We start from the raw sequence: 19,909 nt of genomic DNA, 5'->3' as shown, positions 1-19,909 counted from the left end.
CTACCACTCTCCTAGACTTTGAGTGAGTGATTGAGATACTTAATATGCAGAATCATTCTGAATCACCCCATTTTACCACTGCTTTATTTCTCCTCCAAGTCAAAAAAGCATAAGAAAGGCTACTCAGCCCGCTTCTGCTTACTGTAATTTCCCACCCGCTCCACACAAAGAAACACAGATCTACCTGGACCAGATCCCATTGACTTCTAAGCAAAGCTCAGTCTGTCTGTCTTTCCCCCTCTTCAGGCAGTTGGTCCCAGAGGCAGTTTCAGACCTACTTATAGGTTCAACCTCTGTGGGCAGGGTGAGCAGGGGCTGTGCCCAGCACAAGTGAGGAGGAAACCATCCACTGTCAAAAAAGGCAACTCCCACCCCTCTAGAAATCACCTTAACCAGGAAAATGTGTGCCCTTCACACCAGCACCTGTGAAGGCTTCCTGTTTGCAGAAGGTTCAGCAACCGTTTCATTTCTGCCATTTTTTGGTTTTCATCACGCTGTCTCTGGCACTGAAAGCACAAGTGGATCAATGCTCAGTGCTTGTGTCAGGGCACCCTGTCCCTGCTACTGAGGCACTGACAAGGCCACCCAGTGCCCTGCAAGCAGGGGACAGGAATGGGACAGCACCAGCAGTGCTGTGGCTGCCCTCTGGCACAGGGATGGCTGATCTGCTGTGGGCTGGCAGCTGCATTCTCTGCCTCACAGGGACGTAGACCATGAGCTTTCACAGTCCCTTCCTAATTCTTTGCATACTTTTTTGGTTCTAGGTATAGTTTCTGCAGACATCCAAGCTGAATGAATACTATTTTGTTTTTCATTTAAAACAAAACAAGTGCCATGTTTTATCACCCCTTTCTCTCTGTCTCTCAGATTGGATTTCTTAAATTCACATGGGTTATGCATTTTCATAAACCACATTGGCTGCAGTAAGCTGCGTTGGAATCATCATTTAGAGAAGTGAAGATTTAATTTCATGGTGGAATTAAGGTTGACATTTCCTTTTTATTTACACTACACCAAGGATTAATAAGGTTACTATAACCTTAATCTTTGATAGCTCAACAATAGAATACTCCAGGATTACCGTAAAAGCTGGATTTTAACTCTTTTAATCCCATTATTGTTGATAACCTTATCAACACTGTGCTCCACCACAGAGGTGGAGTGGAAGGATCTCAGACTCTGAAATTCCTTACCATGGAGCAACACTCGTAGTTTAAAGAGAAGAGCCAGAGGCAGTTGCTTGGTTGATGCCTGCAGTGAGGTTCACAGTTTGCAGTAGGGCTGCAATGCTGCTTTTAAGCGCCTTGTCAGAGATCTTTGCCAAGAAAAACATTGGTCCAGTGGCATATGTTGGCGGAGCAATGCAAGGTTGCTCTAATTCCCTTACTTTGTTTTTCCCTCCTCCCATGCGACAACTACTCCAAGAATCAGACTGCCAGTCTGGCAAGTTGAGATCCAGAAACTTACTGCTAATTACCATGTTTACAATTCCCAACCTGTCTGTTGGTGCCAACAATCAAACCGCATCCTCTTGAGTGCACCAAAAGACACTTGCTGGCAGTAGTTTCCTAAGGTTCCAGGCTGGCTACATTAATTACTGTTAACTTAATTTTTGGGTATTAAAAACCAGCTTTAATTAGTGATTCCATGGATCAAAATCATCCTTTTATGAGTTTCAAGGAATAGCAGCTCGACTTATAGACTACTTACCAACCTATGAGTCTTTTATTTGGAAATACAAGTGGTAATAAATTTATATGTGGCCTGATAAATAAAGTAGGCAGAGGTTCAGTAAAAATCACACCAGGAAACAAAAGGTTATGCCTACCCTTTGAAGTAAAAGAAGCAGCTCTAAAAAGGCAGGTTGAATATATTTTATCATCCTCAGTAAACATTTGACTGCACAGAACAAACCACATTCTGAAGGTATATCACTGAATCAAAGTATTTAATGAATTAAAAGAAAAAGTATGTATTTTATGAACTCAGTGAAAGAGAGCCCAAACTCAAATAACTGCAGGACACAGCCTGAGCAGAGAGGGTCTCCTTTGAGCCCTGTGAGTCCTAGCCTGAGATTCCTGAAAGCCATCTGACTGCTCATCCAGGATCCCTTTTTGCTGAGCACACACTTCAACCCTGCCAGAGTCAGCAGAGCACAGAGGGCTGTGCAGTACCTGGGAACAGGCTGCCTGCTGGAGGTCTGTGCCTGGGACCATGGCTGCAGAGCCCACCCAATGCCCTCAATTCCCCACCCCCAGAAATTTTCCCCCAGATTTTCCATGGCAATGGGATTCAATTTCCATGATGCTGGCTTTAAAACGTCGGTCAGTTGATAAGAACTGCACTACACTGAAGATGCTTTTCTCTGTTCACTGCCTGGCATGGAGTTAAAAGACAGAGAGCAGAGCTACCCCAAGCTCTGCCCAGATGCAGCTTGGTGCTGCTGGGGTGGACGGGCTGCTGGCCACAGCACAAGGCTGCTCTGGTCACTCTGGCAGCATGTGGATGCTGCTGCAGCCAATGTCTGTCTGTGCTGAGACTGCAGTCAGTCTCATCTCTTAGGGGTACTTATATCTGCTCATAATAACACTGGTCCTACGCGGCTTATGTAAAGATAGGCCTAGGTGTCTGATTTAAAGCCCCTTTTTCTAAAAACTTGGTCTAACTGGTGCCCTAACAGATTACAGTGAGACTGTCTTTTCTGCCCTGCAGCAGATTCTCCACCATCTCACCAAGACCCAAGACATCAACCAAATTCCCTGCTCTCCTGGCAATGTTTGACAGGCTGCCAGCCAGTGCCAGGCTCCTGCTCTTGCACCACAGTCCTACTCTGTGAGGTTGCAATGGGCTACTAAGGAAAAGATAACCCAGGGCAAAATTCAGGCATATGAAAAGCAGTGTGGGGTAGGGGAAATAGAGCCAAAGCAGGGAGTAAGCCAAGGAGACAGACATTAAAATCAACAGGCATTTTAACTTACAGGGGAAGAAGGGAAGGAAAATGAATCAGTGCTCCCAGAGGAGGCAGTCTGAATCTACTCTGATCCTAAAGCAAGAGAGTGGAAACAGGCATGTAAGAGCAGTTCATTTATACAAGGCGTACTGAATATACCAAGCAAACTACCAAAGGAGGCAATAAACCTGCATCTTGGAGAATGGTCTGAAAGGAGCTGGACTGGCACTTTAGAGCAAAGAGATATTTGAGGCTGCAAAGGCAAGCAGCAGTGCACGGAGACACACGGACACAGCTCACGTGGCCCATGCTATTGACGTGTTTTCCTTCCCCAGCCCAGCCTGCTGAGCTTGATTACTTACATCTTGTATAACTTACATAGTCTAAAGAGAGTCGGCCAATTTCCACTCAATTTATAATTTAGCAAGCAGAGGAGCTTGATTCTTCTAATTTACATAAAACGTACATAAAACTGAAAACAAAATAGCTTCAGAGCATATGGGCAAAGTACACAAGAGCCACAGAGGAAAGCAGGAGTGAAGAAGGATATGGAGCAAAAGCACTGCCTAGATTGTGCTCTGCTAAGGAGTTCTGAGTACCTTATTTATATAAATATCTCACAGACAAGGCAGTTTTCATCATCACAGACATGTATTGGTGGACAATCGGCACACAGACGTACCTAACCAATGCCATAACACTGAATGGGGCGTTTTTACTGCATCCTTCTTTTTCTAGGTAAAAAAATATTGTTGAAAACCTTCAGCAACAATATGGCAAGACGGCATCAGTGTGTATGAAGGTCGAACTGCCTTCCTCCCATTCCCTCTTGGACATGTCCTTTTCTCATGCAAAAAGGCAGGGAGCTCTCACCCTGTGGGTAAACCTAAGTCAGCATTCCATTTCCTGGGGAGCAGCAGCTCTTGTGACCATCTCTCCTGCATTCCTCCTCCATGACTGCCGGGTTCTGGCAGAGCCAGAGAAGGCATTCTCTGAGAGGAGACACCACCTGCCAAGTGTGGAAGCTGGTATTCCTCCCGTGGCATGGTAGGCTCCAAATCGTGCCTCTCTTCTCCATTTGCCTGAGGAGTCATCCTGGGTACTAACAATAGACTCCATGGAGGCTGGTGGAGCTCAGGCTGCCTCACCAACTTCTGTCTGAATTCAGTCATTTCCAGTGAGCAATGTATAAATAGATGCTGCCTCATTATTGATGTATATTGTGCAAAGGGTTTAGCCAAGGATGAAGCTTGCCTGCTTTCCTTTTATGGATGAAAAGCGGGATCCCAGAGCCTTTATGTGAGATCTCTGCACATGTCAATCAAACCACACCAGGAGGAAGATTCTGTGCTCTTAGGTCCCTGTTAAATGGCAGCCACATGGCCACAAGTCCATGGGAACAAAATGCATGCGTGTGCATGTGTGCATAGGCACATTCACAAATATGCACAACAAAACCAAATGAAAAAAGAATTCTAATGGTCGCAGCCTAATTTTTCTATTCCTTTTCAAATCCCAAGACCGGGCTGTAGTCCGGGCCACTCTGACACAAATCTCATTTGACATCGTTATAAACCACTGATTTACACTAATGGAAGAGTTAGCCTCTGATTTAGGAAGCAGACCTTAGCAGCTGGCCCAAGCCTGAGCATCTCAGCCCTGCAGTCTGGCTGTAGCACATTGATACTTGCCAGCTAAATTTGATCATGAACTCTAGTGAAGGCGAGCTATCGATATTTCAGAAAGCCATTCCTCACACTTCTGAGCAGCAAACGGCCCATCACTAAGAAGGCCAGACCCTTGTCAGCATGAGCTGACTTACATGAAATGAAACACTGACCTCTCTGCTAGCTCCAGAGTTAATCTCAGAAGAGAGATTTTATTAGAGAAAGCAGAGCTATTGTTCTGAGCCTCTCTACAGGGCACATGTTTAAGTTTTGCATTCAAGAAATGTGGAATACTTAAAAGAGAGTTGCATTTGATAAAAACTAAAACCTGAAAAGCCTAGCTAGGTATTGTGTGTGTAGATTTATTTATTTGATTTGTTTTCCTTGGATTTCTCATCCCACCCATTCAGCATTCTTTCCCCCGTTGGAGTTTTTCCTCCCTCTCTACCAGGGAGGCTGGAACAGAGTGAGCAGCACCGCCTCACTGCAGCTCCAGAAAAAGAAAACTAAACATGTCTATGTTCATCTCTAACCAAAGGTCTAGACTGGTCCTGCCTCCTTTGCTGGTAAGAATTTAAATAGACAGAAATGACAAGCATCAAAACAAGAAGAGCAAAAGGGAGTGGGTTTGGCTCTTGCTTCCTAGAGTGGGGACTCGCAGATTCAGCTTTCATCAAGGGGTTCTTTGAACAACTGAAGGCAAATGGATTTATGTTATCACATGTGTCACACATGATAGGACAGCCACAAGATGTCATAACACAACAAAGGACAATGAGAAGTAAAACCAGAAAGGATTGTACTGAAACCTTGAAGGTAATTTTGTTACTATGTTCTGCATAACTCCAACACTGGCAAACACCTGGGGAAAAAGGTCTCTTTCTTAAAAATGGAAAAATCACCACCTCTTAAGCTGAGGTCTGAGAAAGTTTCCACTGCTCTCCTCTATAGTTCAAGACCTTCATCAAAAAAATTAGGAAATTAAATGATCCTGAGATTTCTAAAATAAAACATGTTGAGACAGAAAATCCCTTCCATCCTCTCAAATCTTTTGCATATATTGTGAACAGGAAGGGAGACAGCAAGGCAGCGGAGGAAGGCAGGGGAACAAGAAACAGTTTTTACCATAGTGGTCATTTTTAACAACTAGAGCATCAAGACTGTAGTAAGTGTTGCTCCAGTAAAACAGCAAGCAATAAACTGTAAAACAGAAGAATGTACCATGGCAAATTGATGAAGAGGTAACAGGAGATGCATTTTCTTGGAGTAACTAGGTAAGTTATCTCCTGAAGAATGATTGTTAAAGGAAGAGTTTTCAGATGGTGAGAAGGATCAAGCCTCCCCCTGCTCTTACTATTTTCCACCTAAATTGAAGAAAAAAAAAACCCTAATAATGCAGTAATTAGCGATGCCTTTTTATTTGATTTTTATTTTATCTTTTAGGAGAATGTGAATATTTGCACCACTCTTACTATCAGATAATTTAAAAGTAGTCATATGAAATCTACATTATCTATGTAAATGTCTCTGTAAGATGCAGTGAGATGGTTCTTTTTTTGGTAACAGGCTGCACAATTGCATGCTGTACTGTTCTGGTTCAGAATGTTCCTCTTTCTCCAATTAGAGAAGACCAGCCCCATGTTGATCACTTTATCTTTGATTTCCAATGATTTAAAAGATTGGCTTGACCTGTGATCATTAATAAACTTTGTGGTATTGTCCTGATTTAGTAAAGGAACCGCTAATATTACAAACAAGGTTATGAATCAGCCATTAATATTAAAGTCAGCTATATTTTTCCAACATTTCATGCCTCATGCAATAATGTGAAAGGGGTGTACATCGCACGCAACTCAGATGAGCTGATACAGAACAACACGGTGGTGACAACTGATCCCGAAAGAGATAAAAGATCTACTTAATCTGAAATACTATTGAGTAGTTTGGAAAGTGTAAGTTACCTCTTGTGGGCCTAGCCCTTTCTTTCTAGTGGTATAAAGCGCTGAGAAATTATCGGAGCCATTTCAGCTCTACGGAGCTGTGCCGCAGCAGTCAGAGGCAAGAAGGCCTCCCCAGACAGCTCTCCAGTCCTCCACTGCTTGCTGTGTCTTGGCCAAGTTAATTTTACATCTCCCAGGCAAGGGCTTTCCTGCCTGGAGATTGCTCTGTTGCTTTATATCATCCTCACTGGCTAGAGGGGTATTGGGTTCACTGAAAGGAAATGTTTTCTTGATAGCCATGCTGCATTTTCTCCATACATAGCTTCTAGGTCAATTTGCACACACCAGGCTACACTGCTTGCCTGCTGGTTTCTGCAGGAGAACGATTTCAAAAGCAGGATACTCATTTCATTTATCTATATGGGCATTATAATGTAATTTTGGCTAGATATGTATAGTCATATATATGTGTGTGTGTGTGTGTGTGTGTGTATATATATAAATATATATATATAAATATATATATAAACCACCTTTCAGGCATATATTCAAGGCTCTTATTTTTCCCATCAATCAACCCGCTCTAGTTTCTGGAACATTTCACCTAAATTTTTGCTGGCTGCTTATAACTAGATACTGTTTTTCCAGGAAGCAAACTACCAAACTTGTGTGATGTTCCAGCCCTGGTTTCAACACTTCTGGTACATACTTCCAGCGCCACTCTGCGATGCCTCCTCACCTACAGTCCCTGGTGCCTCACCTCTCCTCTGGCTCTGAAAAAGCTGGGTCACATCTACCTTCTACCATCACCTCCTAAACTCTTTACCTTCCTCAGGATCCTCTCTGTCCTTTGCAGTCAGACTCTTTCTATCACCTCTATGAATTCTGGCTTGATTTTTTACTTTTAGACTACTTATTTTTGGCCTGTCATTTAAATTTCTTTTGAGTCATTGTTATTATCGAGCCAACATTTATAAATAGCACTATGCATTGCAGGTATGGGATAATCAAGTCCTTTGATTTTTGAGCAATTTGGTTACTAAATGATAGCAATAAAAAGCATGTAATCATCATGGGCGTTAGCCCAGGAAATGTTTCTACCATTAAAGCTTTCAGGACGTAGATGATGATTCTGGTAAAAATTTATGGCTCTTAATAATGAGTGTTATGATTTACCAGGACAACACTAAATAGTGAGGTGTCATAACAGCTATGGGTAATACCTGGGGGCGATGCTTTTCAGAAAAATAGTAATCTATTAAAAGGAAGAGAAGAAAAAGCCTTTTGTGTATGTAAAGAGGTGATCTATTTTTAAAAAGTGCATAAAAATTTGTTGTGCACATTACAGCTAGCGTGAAGTAAAAAGGCAGAGAAAAAGGCTGGTTAGCTTATTCTCACAGCTGCAAAGTATGTGTGGAGCTGTGTGGATGTATAGATGTTTTCAGCTTCCTCAAGAAAACCCTATGAACACTAGAAGCCACCTAAACTGACACGAAAGACAATAACTTGTTATGGTAAGAAAACTTACACTCCCCTCAAAATCATATGTAGTCTTAAAAGCAGAAAGTAAAAGCATCTGCATAACTGTACACATCTACATGCAACACTGTGGGCATTTATTTTAGGCAAATTTGCAGCAGCAAGAGGAATCATAACACAGGTCATAAATACACACTGCAACAGCACAGCCCCTGCTGAGGTGAGTAGGTGTTGTGCCTCAGTCAGGTCTGGGAGAATGGGGCTTCTCTGCTATGCTCTAGCCTCTCTGAATTCAGAGAGGGGTGCCTGTGTGTATGTATGTATATTTATACTATTCAGGGATATATACATACATAAGGGCTGTAGCTTTAATTATTTCTGGAAAGAGCACTTGAAGTCCAACGGCAGTCCCTAGCACTTAATTTAGGGTACAGCTAAGCAGAGAAATGCTTCTCACTCTGGGCAGACCCAGGCAGGGCTGTGACCCTGCCTGCCCAGGACAGCAGGGACCAAAACGACTCTTTGTACTCCCACTCCTGCCATGGGGCATGATGCGCCCGTTGTGCCCGGGGACACGGCCCTTGGGCAACTCCCTGCTCTGGGAAGGGAGACCAGGGTGGGGGACAGCCAGTGTCACAGTGTCACCTGCGCTGCACCAGGGCTGCTGCCACACCAGCGTCTGCTCTGCCACCAACCGCCTGTGCCGCTTGGAGGGCCCTGGCGTGACAAAGACTTACCTATGGCAGCAGCCTCCAAGGCTACTCCAGTGGAGAAAATTACCCAGAGATATAAATCTTCATAGGATTATGGCCTTTAAAGACAAGGCTAAGTTCAAGTAATTATTTTTGGGGTAATTTTTTAATTTAATTTTCTACCAGGATGCAGATTACAAAATCCATTTTAAAACAGAAACTTAGTATTCTGAATTAATTAAATATGCCCTCGCCAAAATAGCTGTTAAAGCACAGTTGGTTCTGCCACAAACCTCATTCTAAAATGTCTTAGGAATTGCTCATACTGGTACAATTAAACCCCCTTATTTATAAAGTAATTTCTTACTATGTTCCACTATAAACTTTTAGAGTAATTTTTTCCATTAATGAAATATCATTAAACTACTAGAGGCAGAGAGCTTTTAGAGTTAATTTTTTTAGCACACAGGATTTGCAATTTCTAAAGCAAAGTAGGAAGTGTGGCATTGTAAAAAATCTCTTTCAGTAGGGGTCTAATCTTTCCCACAGTGAAATCAATTGGGACTTCACTATTGCACTGGATAGTAGGATTTGGCCCTAAATATTTTGGATTCAATGTGAGCAAGCTTGCTTTCCTGAGCAGTCCCACAGAAGCTGCATGCATTGCCAGGATCAGACCCATAGTACGAACAGTCACCACTTAGATGTCTGCTGTTCAGAAATGATCCCTTCTGTCCTTCTATATGTATATGTGACAGACCCCTGGAACTGCTAATAAATGGGGGGAGTCCCTCTGAGGTCATGCTGTTGGGAAACATCATCCAAGAGTCCACACTGAGCATTTACACAATATTCTAGAATCATTCTGGTGAGCATATCCAGTATTTCTCCAGTCAGATCCTACGCTTTCACTCTTTTAGTCCTCATAGCATATCAATTCCCAAAAGATTTTGGAGAAGAGAAATCTACAATCATCAAAATGTTAATTTTGACAATGACAAAGAGTACATGCATTAAAAATGCATCAGCCATGTCATTAAGGCATTATTCAGCAAAACCATCTCACCATGCTTTACAGAAAGCAACTAGAAGAAACCCAGTATGAAGAACCATTTGCTAAGCTTGTATTTACGGGTACCAGTCCAATACATACTACACAAGGTACTCAATCAAGCAAAGAGCAAACAAATCCACGCCCTTTATGTGATGAAATGGGAACTCTTAATAATATTCTAAGTCGTGACTCAATGGAAAACGTAAACTAAAAGCTCTGTAAAACCAGAGGAAGGTTTGTAATACAAATCTGGATTTTAAAATAGTGTTTTATCGCTGTTCCTGCAGCACTTGTGAATGTGGCTGTGTTACGGTGCTGAACTGACTATGACTTAGCAGCTGATCGTGTCTTTTTAAAGCATAATTTAACATTATTTCTGAGGCTGTTGAACATACTAAACTACAAGGAAAAAAAAATCTGCTTTCAAGTGGTATTAGAGAAACACAAGGATCAGAGTGCTAGCATCAAAGATGTGTCTAAAGAATAACAGATCCACACGTCTGTGTTACAACGAGTGCTCCGCTCACTACTAAAGGCAACAGACTAAGATTGCTTTGGCAGTTGTTGGAAATTATTAAGTAGAACATCGACAGCCTTTCAATCTCTAAGCAAGAGACAGAGAGGAAGACATTCTCCATCAGCCCACCTTGCACGCTCAATGATCACCTCACGTCAGGCTTGTCCACATTAAAAATCATTCCTAGCCCCATCATAGCTGAGGTTGGGGGAGGATGCATTTAAAAAGGCTGTCTTATCACAGGACTCCTGGTCTTGCTTTAAAATGGCTTCTGATCTAATTCACTTAAGGCTGAAATCTGGTCTCACAATTATGACTTCATGGCAACAAGACCTAGGATGATATGGGCATGTGGAGAGGCCTTGAATGACAAAACACAGGCACGATCACACCCTGCTCCTTTTCTCTGCCAGGACTGTGGGCAGAGGAGCAGGGGAAAAAGACCAGAACTATGAATGCTATGCCTGGATTTTCCTAAGCACAACATCTGAAAGACTGATCAGGGTTTTAACCAAATCCTGTACCCTGCTGCTGAGACTGGAGAGAAGGACAGATGCAATTTTTCTGTGTTAAAGCAATGGGGCACGTCTTGGCCAGTTATGGGAATCAACATCCCTTAGTTGCGTCTCCCACCTGTCCAGCTGCAAGTAGCATTTCAGGAGTCCTAAACTCTAGAAAAGGGCACAAATAAGCCACCACCTGAGCTGCAGAGGGAAAAAACCCCCCTCAGCTTTGGCCCTGAACGTGTGTCTCAATCTGGGGCCTCAGAAGCTGATAAGCTCTGCTGGGCTGGAGCTGGTGTGAAGGTGGATTCCTAATCCTGCCCTCCCCAGGCTGCAGGGTGAGGATAAAAGAGCAAGAGGGGCATTGCTCCCATTGAAAGCAAGCGGCCTCAAACTGCTCCCCAGGAGCGGCCCCGCTGCACGGCCGAACCCCTCGGCAGCCGGGGAAAAGGGGCTTCCCCGGGCGTGGGGCGCTCTAGCCGTGCGGGTGTCCCTCCCCGGCCCCGCTAGCACGGGGTGCTCGGCACTCCCCGCCCGCGGGCACCCCAGCCCCGCACGGCCCGGCTGCTGCGGGCCCGGGGCCGTGCCCGCCGGCGGGGCGGCAGCCCGGGCTCTGCCGGGGGCGCGGACGGAGCCGGGGCCCTGCGGGCACCCCGTGTCCCGGTGGGAGGGAGCCCTGGCGGGCGAGGCCGGCCGCCTCGCATCCCCATCCGCGCCCCACGCCGGATAGGGGCGAGGGGCCGCGGACGGAGCGGGCTGGGGCTGCCGACCGAGTGCCGGGGCACCGGGGCTGCCCGCACGGGGCGAGAGCCTCCCCCCGGCCCCGGAGCAGCCTAAGGAGCGCTGCCCGCCAAGGCGCAGCCCGCAGCGGCCGCGGCTCCCCCGGCCACCCTCTGCCGAGGAGCTGGCCCAGCCCTGGGCTTGCTCCCACGCACACACACACTCCGGGCACCCCCTCCGCAAGAGACAGGGCGTTCGAGCTCCCCCCGCCCGGGCAGAGACACAGAATGAAACATTGCAAAGCGTAGGAAAAGATGGAAAAGGTGCTACCTTGGCAACTAGAGGAGGTGAGGAGCCAGCTGGTGGGCTGGGGGCGGTCGCGCTGCCTGCCTGCCTGCCCGCCGCCGGTACTCTCCTCGACTACGCGTATTCTTAAGCAATAACAACGTAATCCGTATTATCCACCCAAGAATACCCGTCACCGAAGAGAGTCAGAAAGCTGCTGCTGTTGCTGCTGCTGGTGGAAGTGCTGCACCGGGACAATAAATCCATAACTATAATTCGCCTCCAGAAGAAGGAGAATCCACAAGGGTTGCCAAGCGATCTTGTCCCGTATCCAGTGGACGCTGAACCTTCCCATCCTAAGGAAGTGAACGAGAGGAGTAGGCATTTAATACACACACGTACAGTCCCTCTGCTCTCCTGCTCCCTTGCTGGAGCGGGCAAGAGCTTGCAGGCGAGATGAAAGGAAATAAATCAAAGTAAGGCTGACTTTACCTGGTGATTGCCTGGATTCTTTCTCTGTGCTTCTCTGGTATCCTATTCCCTAGCTGTATGCTCCATCAATTCTCTCTGGGAGCTTGCGAGAGATGTCATACGCAGCAACAGATTCCTGTAAAAGAGATGCACGGTTAAGCACACAAATATTACAAATCTGTTTGCATAGGTGGGCTTGGGAAGGCTCCGATAAAGCAGCAGACACGCCTGAGAGACTTTTCATCTGGGCTTTGGAAATGCATTTTACAAGTCCTGACTCACACTGACTCGATGTGCTACCGAGAGGAGGGAGGGCGGAAAGGAAGGCGATGGAGAGGGGAAAAAAAAAAAATCAAAGGAAAAAAATAGCAAAGGCTCCGATCTCAGCAGAGGCACTCCTCTGTCAGGCCTCCTAGAGCCATCAAAACCTAAGGCGAAAAAGGCTTCAAAGTACAGATTGAGCGCACTCCGCTCCCCGCGTGTGCCCGAGCGGCGGAGCCGGGCGGCTGCGAGCGCCGAGCCGGGCAGGCGGCTCCGCGGCGCGGGCGGGGGCGGCGGCAGCGCACCTCCGCCCCGACACCTGCCGCCGCCCTGCCAAGGTTTGCAAAAGGCGAACCGGGGGAAAAAAATAACAATAATAAAAGAAGTTATTTCCGAATGGCGCCTGCGGCTCTGCCTGTCACCCGGAGCAGTTCCCTTATCAGCAGCGCTCGTGCCTGGGGGAGGCGGGAGGGGGAAGCTTTGTCTGATGATCTGCCGCGGTGATAATAAACGTTTATTGTTCGCCAACTAAATAGAAAGGATCTCTGCAACGTCATGGCACTGCACACTTCGCCTAGCGCTAAGGAACTTCTCCGTGCTATTTCACCCCGGCTCTTGATGCTGAGAACAGCTTCCGTGTGAGTGGTGGGGAGGGGGCAATGAAATTAGCACCGCACGGTCCGAACCCGCGCAGAGCAGGGGTACTCCGCACTTCTTCAGCCACGAGTAATTATGCAGCACACACAGCCCTCATTATCCACTGCACTCGGTGACTGACCAGCTTGTTGATTAGATTCCAACTGAAATTAATACAAGATGCTTGCTGTTTCTACAGATTTCTTCCTTAACATGAGCCCTTGCCTCCGTTGACGTATTACCACTATGCTTCCTATGAAAACATACGAGAAGACAGCATTTGTTTTGTATCACATACTCTTACTTGAATTTGAAAGAAATGAGAAAAACAAAGAGAGAAAGAGAAAATAAATACTTTGATAGCTATACCTTAAATAATTTAAAAATTATTTCCAACACACTCTCCTCTATTTTAATCTCATATTAGGTTTTATTTCCTGTACCCTCTAACAGAGCAAGCTTTCTAGTCATATTCTAAATGGCAGCTGGAAAGTAAATAACAAACACTGTAATTTTTCCCCGCTGTGAAACTGAAGGCTGTAACCCCATTAGCTGACATTGGAACTCAACTGATGCAGTGGATTTCCTTCAACTTGAACAAAAGCCGTTTGAAAAAGTGAAATGCACCGAGTCATGGCGAAAACAAATCTATACTGATACCCTAGACTGATATTCTCCGAAATTGGGAGGCGCTCCACAAATGCATCGAGAATTAGGCAGAAATCCAAACTTTGCGTAGGGTTGGGGTTTTTTTGTTTGTTTGTTTTTTGGTTTGTTTTTTTTTTTTTTTTTTAATATTAAAGAATGCGATTCTCGGGGAAAAGCAGCCCCGCGCGGCGCCAGCGCTGTGCTCGCTGTGTCCATCTGACACTGCCCTTCCCCTCCCCGAACAGCAGCCCCCCCAGTACTCCCGCTAACACAGCGCCTGCCGAAACTTCCCGTGCCCAGCCCCGCCGCCCCGCACCGGCCCGGCCCGCCGCACCCCTGCCCGCGGGCCCCTCAGCACCCGCGGCCACGGACAGCGCCGAGCGCCGCTCCCGGGGCCGCCGCCGCCGCCGGGCCCTGCCAGCCCCGCGCCCCTGCCCGCCCCGGCCCGGCGCTCCCGGCGGCCGCACGCCCCGGGCACGGGGGCACCGAGCCCCCGCCGCGCTGCCCGCCCGCACCTTCTCCGCGCCGTGCGGGAGGTGCCCGTGGCGGCGCGCCGCGGCACTAAATACCTTTGTTCACCGGCTCCGGAAAGCCATGTTTATCGGCGCTGCCGCCCCGCTCCGCGCAAAAAGAGCCCGGGTGCCGGAGCGCCAGACCGGCGGGGCCGGGGAAGGGCCCCGGGGGGCACCTCCGCCTCCTCTGCCGTGCCCGCGGAGGGGGGACGCACACACGGCACACACACACACACAGAAGGGAGGGGATCGGATGGAGGGAATTAAAACAATTAAGCTATCAGGAGCGAAGGTCTGAGCGGAGCTCGGGCTCTCCACGAAAAGCAAATTTCAGAGGGGGGGGATATTGACCCCATCCGTCAACAGAGAGGCGCGATGTCTTTCCGTGTGAGAAATTGTTCTGAATTAGGGGGCTCGCTGGTCAAAGGGGAGGGGGCACAGGGAAAAAAAAAAAAAAAAAAGCGAGAGAGAAGAAAGAAAGAAAATATTCATGCCCACTCAAAGGGAGCCTCTTTTTAAAATTGCTGAAAGATAGCTCCTTTTGCCACCTACCCGAGTAACCACCAGAAATCCACCTCTATTGAAGCGCTTACCCTTTAAATCCAGGTTTCGAGCAGAACTCCAACTGTGTGTAAAGCCAGGGAGTCATCTGATGTGTGATGGGGAATGGGCTCTAGGCAGCAGAAAGCAGCTTTCTCTCCTGGTGCCGGATTACCATGTTAACAAACCCCGTGAAGGGACCCCGGCGCCTCTGGCTGGCCATGTCTCGTTGCTTTCACACATCGGCGGCTGCTCCTGCTTCCCATGTCCCCGGCGATCGCCTCTCAGATGAATGTGGGCTTCCAGAAAAGGAGTCGGGGGGGAGAGGAGGAAAAAAAAAATCGCCTAATGCAATCAAATCGATCTGATCTACACCATCTGTCGCCTGCCACTACACACAAGCGTTAAAATAGGAAAACGGGAGACACTGACAGCTCAGGAAGGTTCTTCTGCAGAGTTCATTTTTAGCAGAGCATAATTGGGTATGGACAGCACACAGTTACCAAAGCTGCTGTTAACCATCCAGTAGAGGATCCCGAACATGCTAATGGTGGATTAATTGAGGAAGATCTGACGTGCAAGCTTCATAGTCTCTTATTCATGACTTCCCAACGGGAAAGGACCAATGCCGTGTGGGACTATGGTAACACAGAGTCAAAGAGCTGCTAAGAAAATGGCTCTGTGTTCATAGCACCTCTCTCTGATAACAAACATATGTCGACCAGAACCGTTTAGCAGGATGGGGAAAATGAAATTTTCTTAGCCGAGGTTAGCAATTCCCATCGCTTGCACTTAAAGACAAGTGAAAAATGGACTGCGGGTCTAAGGCGCTTTCAAGTGCTGGTCTCAGGCTTTGCAGCCAGTGAAAGCAGATGGATCCTGCTCAGACGTGGGGTTAAACCCCAAATTCCTTACTTCTTACTGTCACCAAAGCTCATCCTTAGCAAAGCTCTAAACAAGTAGCTCTGCTAATTTCATCAGGAATGATGCAAGGTCGAGTTAATGCCAGGAACCCTTTTGACTTTTTCCAGCAGGAATGGGGCTTGGGCAAGACATTTCCGATCACTGAAATTTGACATAATCTCAGATAAATATGGGGGGGGGGGGGGGAGGGAGGGGGCGGCGAGTTGGGAAGAGTATGCATGCAGACCTGCAATCACCCCTGCTGCCAACACTCCAATTTGGTCGCGTTTTCTAGTCTTCCCTGAATTACGAGGTTATAGAGCCTTATGTGTAATTATTAAAGCCATCTATGTACACAAGCCACAGACGCCTACGGCAGCCGCATCTACACGCACCGACGGGGAGACAAAGTGAGCTCTTTTCCACTCCCTGATGCATCCATTACCAGCGGGGAGGAGGACTGCTAGGGCAGGCGAAGGCGAGTTCCCATCCGCTCGCCCCGAGCGGAGGCTGCGGGCCGGGCCGGAGCTGTCCGCCCGCCGGTGCTGAACGGGGCCCGGCCCCGCACACAATGGCCCCGCTCCGCCGCGCCGGGCGCCTGCCGCCTCCTCCCACAAAGTCTGCGCGGTCGCGCTGACAATCGCTACAACAATTAGGAAAGTTCCCCGTCGTTTCCATCTCTCCTGTCTGAGTCGCAAAGAATAATAACGCAAATAATACGAATCCAAGCAGCTGAATGTAAGCGTTCCGGTAAACAATTATCATTTGGGGTAATTGTGGAGTCAACCTCATGGTTTTCCTGGAAGTTTGTGTTAATGTCTTTATAGAAGTCTAACAGTTATGAATTAGATTAGCCTTAAAAACGTAGCCTAAAGACAAACCAAACACTTTACCCGATCTTTTGTTTCAATATACATTAATTAAACACTGCTGCCTACCTACACAGCATTCTCGGGTCCCGGCCGCGGCGCCGAGCCAGCGAGCCCCGCTGCCTTTGTTGGCATTTGCGTCCAACTATTGCCCTCTGCAGGTCAAGTCCCAGCCGCGGCGAGCGCTCCGCCGCTGTCGAGCGCTCCGCGAACGGAGTCGCAGGGCTCCGCGCCCCCGGCCCCTCTCCGAAAAAGATCCAACTTTTGTTGGGTTTGGTTCTTCACCACGAGGGCTTAGACGTGTTTTCTTTAGGAGGGGCTACGACTACGGAGAGCCGGCACCAGCACTGCTCAAGCCGCCCTCAGCCTCCATTCCAACCCTGGCCAGGAGATGAGAAGACTGAACAAGGCGAGGTGCCGCTCTGAAGACGTGTCGTTTCCTTTCTCCCCTTGTCTGCATAAGACTACGGCAAGCTTCCTAGGCAAACCCTGCCCTTCCGCTCGGTTTGCAGAAAAAGCAGGAAGAACCCAGGACCAAACAGGATTGAGCGGGTGGCGACACTCGGGATCCCCCCGACTTCTCTAGTCGGGCAACTTTTCTTCGGGCACAACTTCAGAGTTTGCTTCTCTCACTCCCGATTCCAGGGAGACCTCACGGGAAGCCAGGCGGGCTGCGGCGGCGGCTGCGAGGGGGCAGCCCGGCAGCAGCCCCTCCCTCCCTCCCCAGCCCCTCAACCCAAAGGGATGCTGCTTCCTGCTGCTGCGGGGACAGCGGGAACTTTGGGCACCGCCCGGTGCCGCTCCGGCAGTCACGCTCTGCCGTGCCTCCGCACGCATCGGCACCGCTTACACGGTAACGAACAGAATGCTGTACCAGAGAATAAAACCCCAACCAGCACAGTGTCACGGCGTTGGGGTTTCGCTACTTATAATTCAGGAGATTCAGTGCCTAATAAAAGGTGGCCGCTCCCTTTCTTTTTCCCATCACACCTACACACGGGTTTGTAAAGACCCGCTCTATTACCCTCTCTCCGCTTGCTGCCCGGGGTTAACACTGCACACGGGCTTCGGCACAGACCGCCTGCCCCCGCGGGCTGCCTGCGCCGCGCTGCCGCCTATCACCCTTCGCATATGACGGTGTTTTCCCGGAGCCGCAGCGAGGCGGGGAGGGCGGCTGGGCTGCGGCCAGGCGGCGGCCCCGGTCCCTGCCGCAGGCGGCCCTGGGAGGGGCAGCGGCCGCGCACCCCGCGCTGCCGCAGAGGCGGACACGCGCCGGCCTTTTGTCTCCCGGCAGCCGCCGCCCATCCCGGCCGGGTGCTGCCGCTCCGCCCGTCCCGCTTTCCCGGGCCCGAGCCGCGCCGGGCGGAAGCTGCGCGGGGGCGTTCCGGGCCCGGCCGGCGCGTCCCGCACCAGCGGAGCCGCGGCAGCGCCGCCGCTGTGGCGGGGGGAGGGCGCTGCCGGGTGTGCCGGTGCCCGCGGAGCGGGGCCGGGCCGGGCCGCCCCCGGGCTCAGCCCGCCTGCGCGGAGCGGGGCGGAGCGGCGGGGACCCCTGCTGGCCGCGCACGGGGCCGCAGCCGGGCCGGGCCGGGCCCGCCCGAGGAGCGCCCGCCGCGCCCGGCCCCGCCCGAGGAGCGCCCGCCGCGCCCGGCCCCGCCCGAGGCCATGTCCCCACGCGGGGTGACGGCCGGGGACGAGGGTGTGGGCACAGGCAGGGCAGGGAAAGGAGGGGAGCCGGGTCAGCCCCCCCTTCCCGTGGCAGGACAACGGAGGTGCGGGGCCGCGCCAGCATCTGCGCTCTTCTGTCCCATCAGCAGGAGCGGTCGCCTGCCCTCGGGAAGGAAGGCACTGCCAGCAGGCTCTCGGCTGGCGTCCCCTCCAGAGGGCTGCGCCGTGGGGGTAGCGTCCAGCCTTTGCACAGAGGCTTCAGCCGTTCGAGAGGAACGCGGCCCTGCCATTTGCCCGTGCTCGCCCCTGCCACCACCCCACTCTCCCATCCTCAGCAGCCAACACGAGGAGTTCCTTGTTCAATGTTACCTTGACCTGTTCCAGGTCTGCTCCTGCATCAGCTCTTGAGAGCAGGGAAGGATTACCTGGAAATGTTGAATAACATCTCAAGTGTGAGGCTGGTGAGATAATCAGGGAATTGAAGATATTCTGAACTGAGGAGCCTAAAAAACAAAATACACATGATGGAATTTGAGACAGAAGTAGCCAGTCACAATGTTTTTCCAGAACACCCCCTGATCCTGGTGGTGTCCTGGCTTTTTCCTGGGGACACTGGACTCGCCTGGACTGATAGTCTGGTTCTCTGGTTTTCTCAGGCATGATACCCAGTTCACAAACTGATTGAGATCCATTTGAAAGCCCTTACTTTCTCTGGCCCTGCTATTCCCCTTGGAAAACTGTTCCTGAATCTCATAACTTGGCTCAAGATTTCCAGGCTGTGTTTATTAGGGGCCCGTTTATATCCATTTGTTCGGATGCCAATTTTGTCCTTGAACTTAATTAGTTCTGATATTTACTCCCCTCACAGTGTACTAATATTCCTTCTCATCATTTCTTTTGTTTAAATCAAGCTTTTCGGTCTTGTCTCATAAGATAGAATCTTCATTTCCCTGATTATACTCATATCCTAGCAACTTATAAAAACTGGGTCATGACCAACACCCAGAAATTACGGTTTTCAAAAGGGTTCATTATTCTACCCATTTTCAGTTTGACCAAGACACAAGTAGGGAGAATGATTAGCATAAGGTCAGACAAACCACAATTCTCCTGACTTCAAGTTCTTTTGTAATCTATCAGGGACATGAGTTCTGAAAGGCTTGTGGTTTATAACTTGGCATTACATCAATGCACATTTATATACCTATATATCATTTCTCGGAGGGGAAGAATGGCCTTGTAGTTAAGAGGGTACATTAGAAATCTGGAGACGTAGCTTCGAATGCCAGGTCTGCCATAGGCAACAGAGGTAACTTTATCTAGTCCTTTAGTCTTCTGCCACATTTCACCACTTTTAAAATGGGAACAGCAATCTTCCTATTCTTGCCTCTTTTTCTTTTCCATGTACTCACTTGCACCTTAAGGTCTCAGACCAAGCACCTCCTTTCTAGGTACTGCTGGTGCCTGGCACTTTGAAGTTGAAATGTTTCTGTAACTCTTAACCAGCAGTCAAAAATAGACAATACTCTTAAAAAGTCTTTAGGCTTTAAGGGTCTATCAGAAAAGCTTTTAGTGTCCCTGCTAGGGACTGGAATTC

The 19,909-nt window shown here is 48.9% G+C and overlaps 1 long non-coding RNA gene across 5 annotated transcripts in view; it reads right to left on the bottom strand.

Moving 5' to 3' along the window:
• LOC128942991 (uncharacterized) overlaps positions 1-17,344 on the bottom strand; it is a 46,319-nt gene extending 28,975 nt beyond the window's left edge. The window contains exons 1-4 of one of the 5 annotated variants that reach the window (XR_008483659.1): positions 16,717-17,344; positions 14,929-15,174; positions 12,300-12,414; positions 11,853-12,163 (exon numbers count right to left, since the gene is read on the bottom strand). This is a non-coding gene — a long non-coding RNA (uncharacterized LOC128942991). Of the gene's footprint in view, positions 1-11,852; positions 12,164-12,299; positions 12,415-12,560; positions 12,755-14,392; positions 14,441-14,928; positions 15,658-16,716 lie in introns of those variants that run through there. The other 4 variants (XR_008483661.1, XR_008483660.1, XR_008483663.1 and 1 more) reach the window with 4 other exon arrangements.
• Positions 17,345-19,909: the final 2,565 nt, after the last annotated feature.

The sequence above is a fragment of the Melozone crissalis genome, unplaced genomic scaffold, assembly GCF_028551555.1.
Source record: "Melozone crissalis strain CALT ecotype California unplaced genomic scaffold, PUWL_Pcris_2 ptg000045l_1, whole genome shotgun sequence".
NCBI classification, from domain to species: Eukaryota; Metazoa; Chordata; class Aves; order Passeriformes; family Passerellidae; genus Melozone; species Melozone crissalis.
This window is presented reverse-complemented; position numbering and strand designations above follow the sequence as displayed.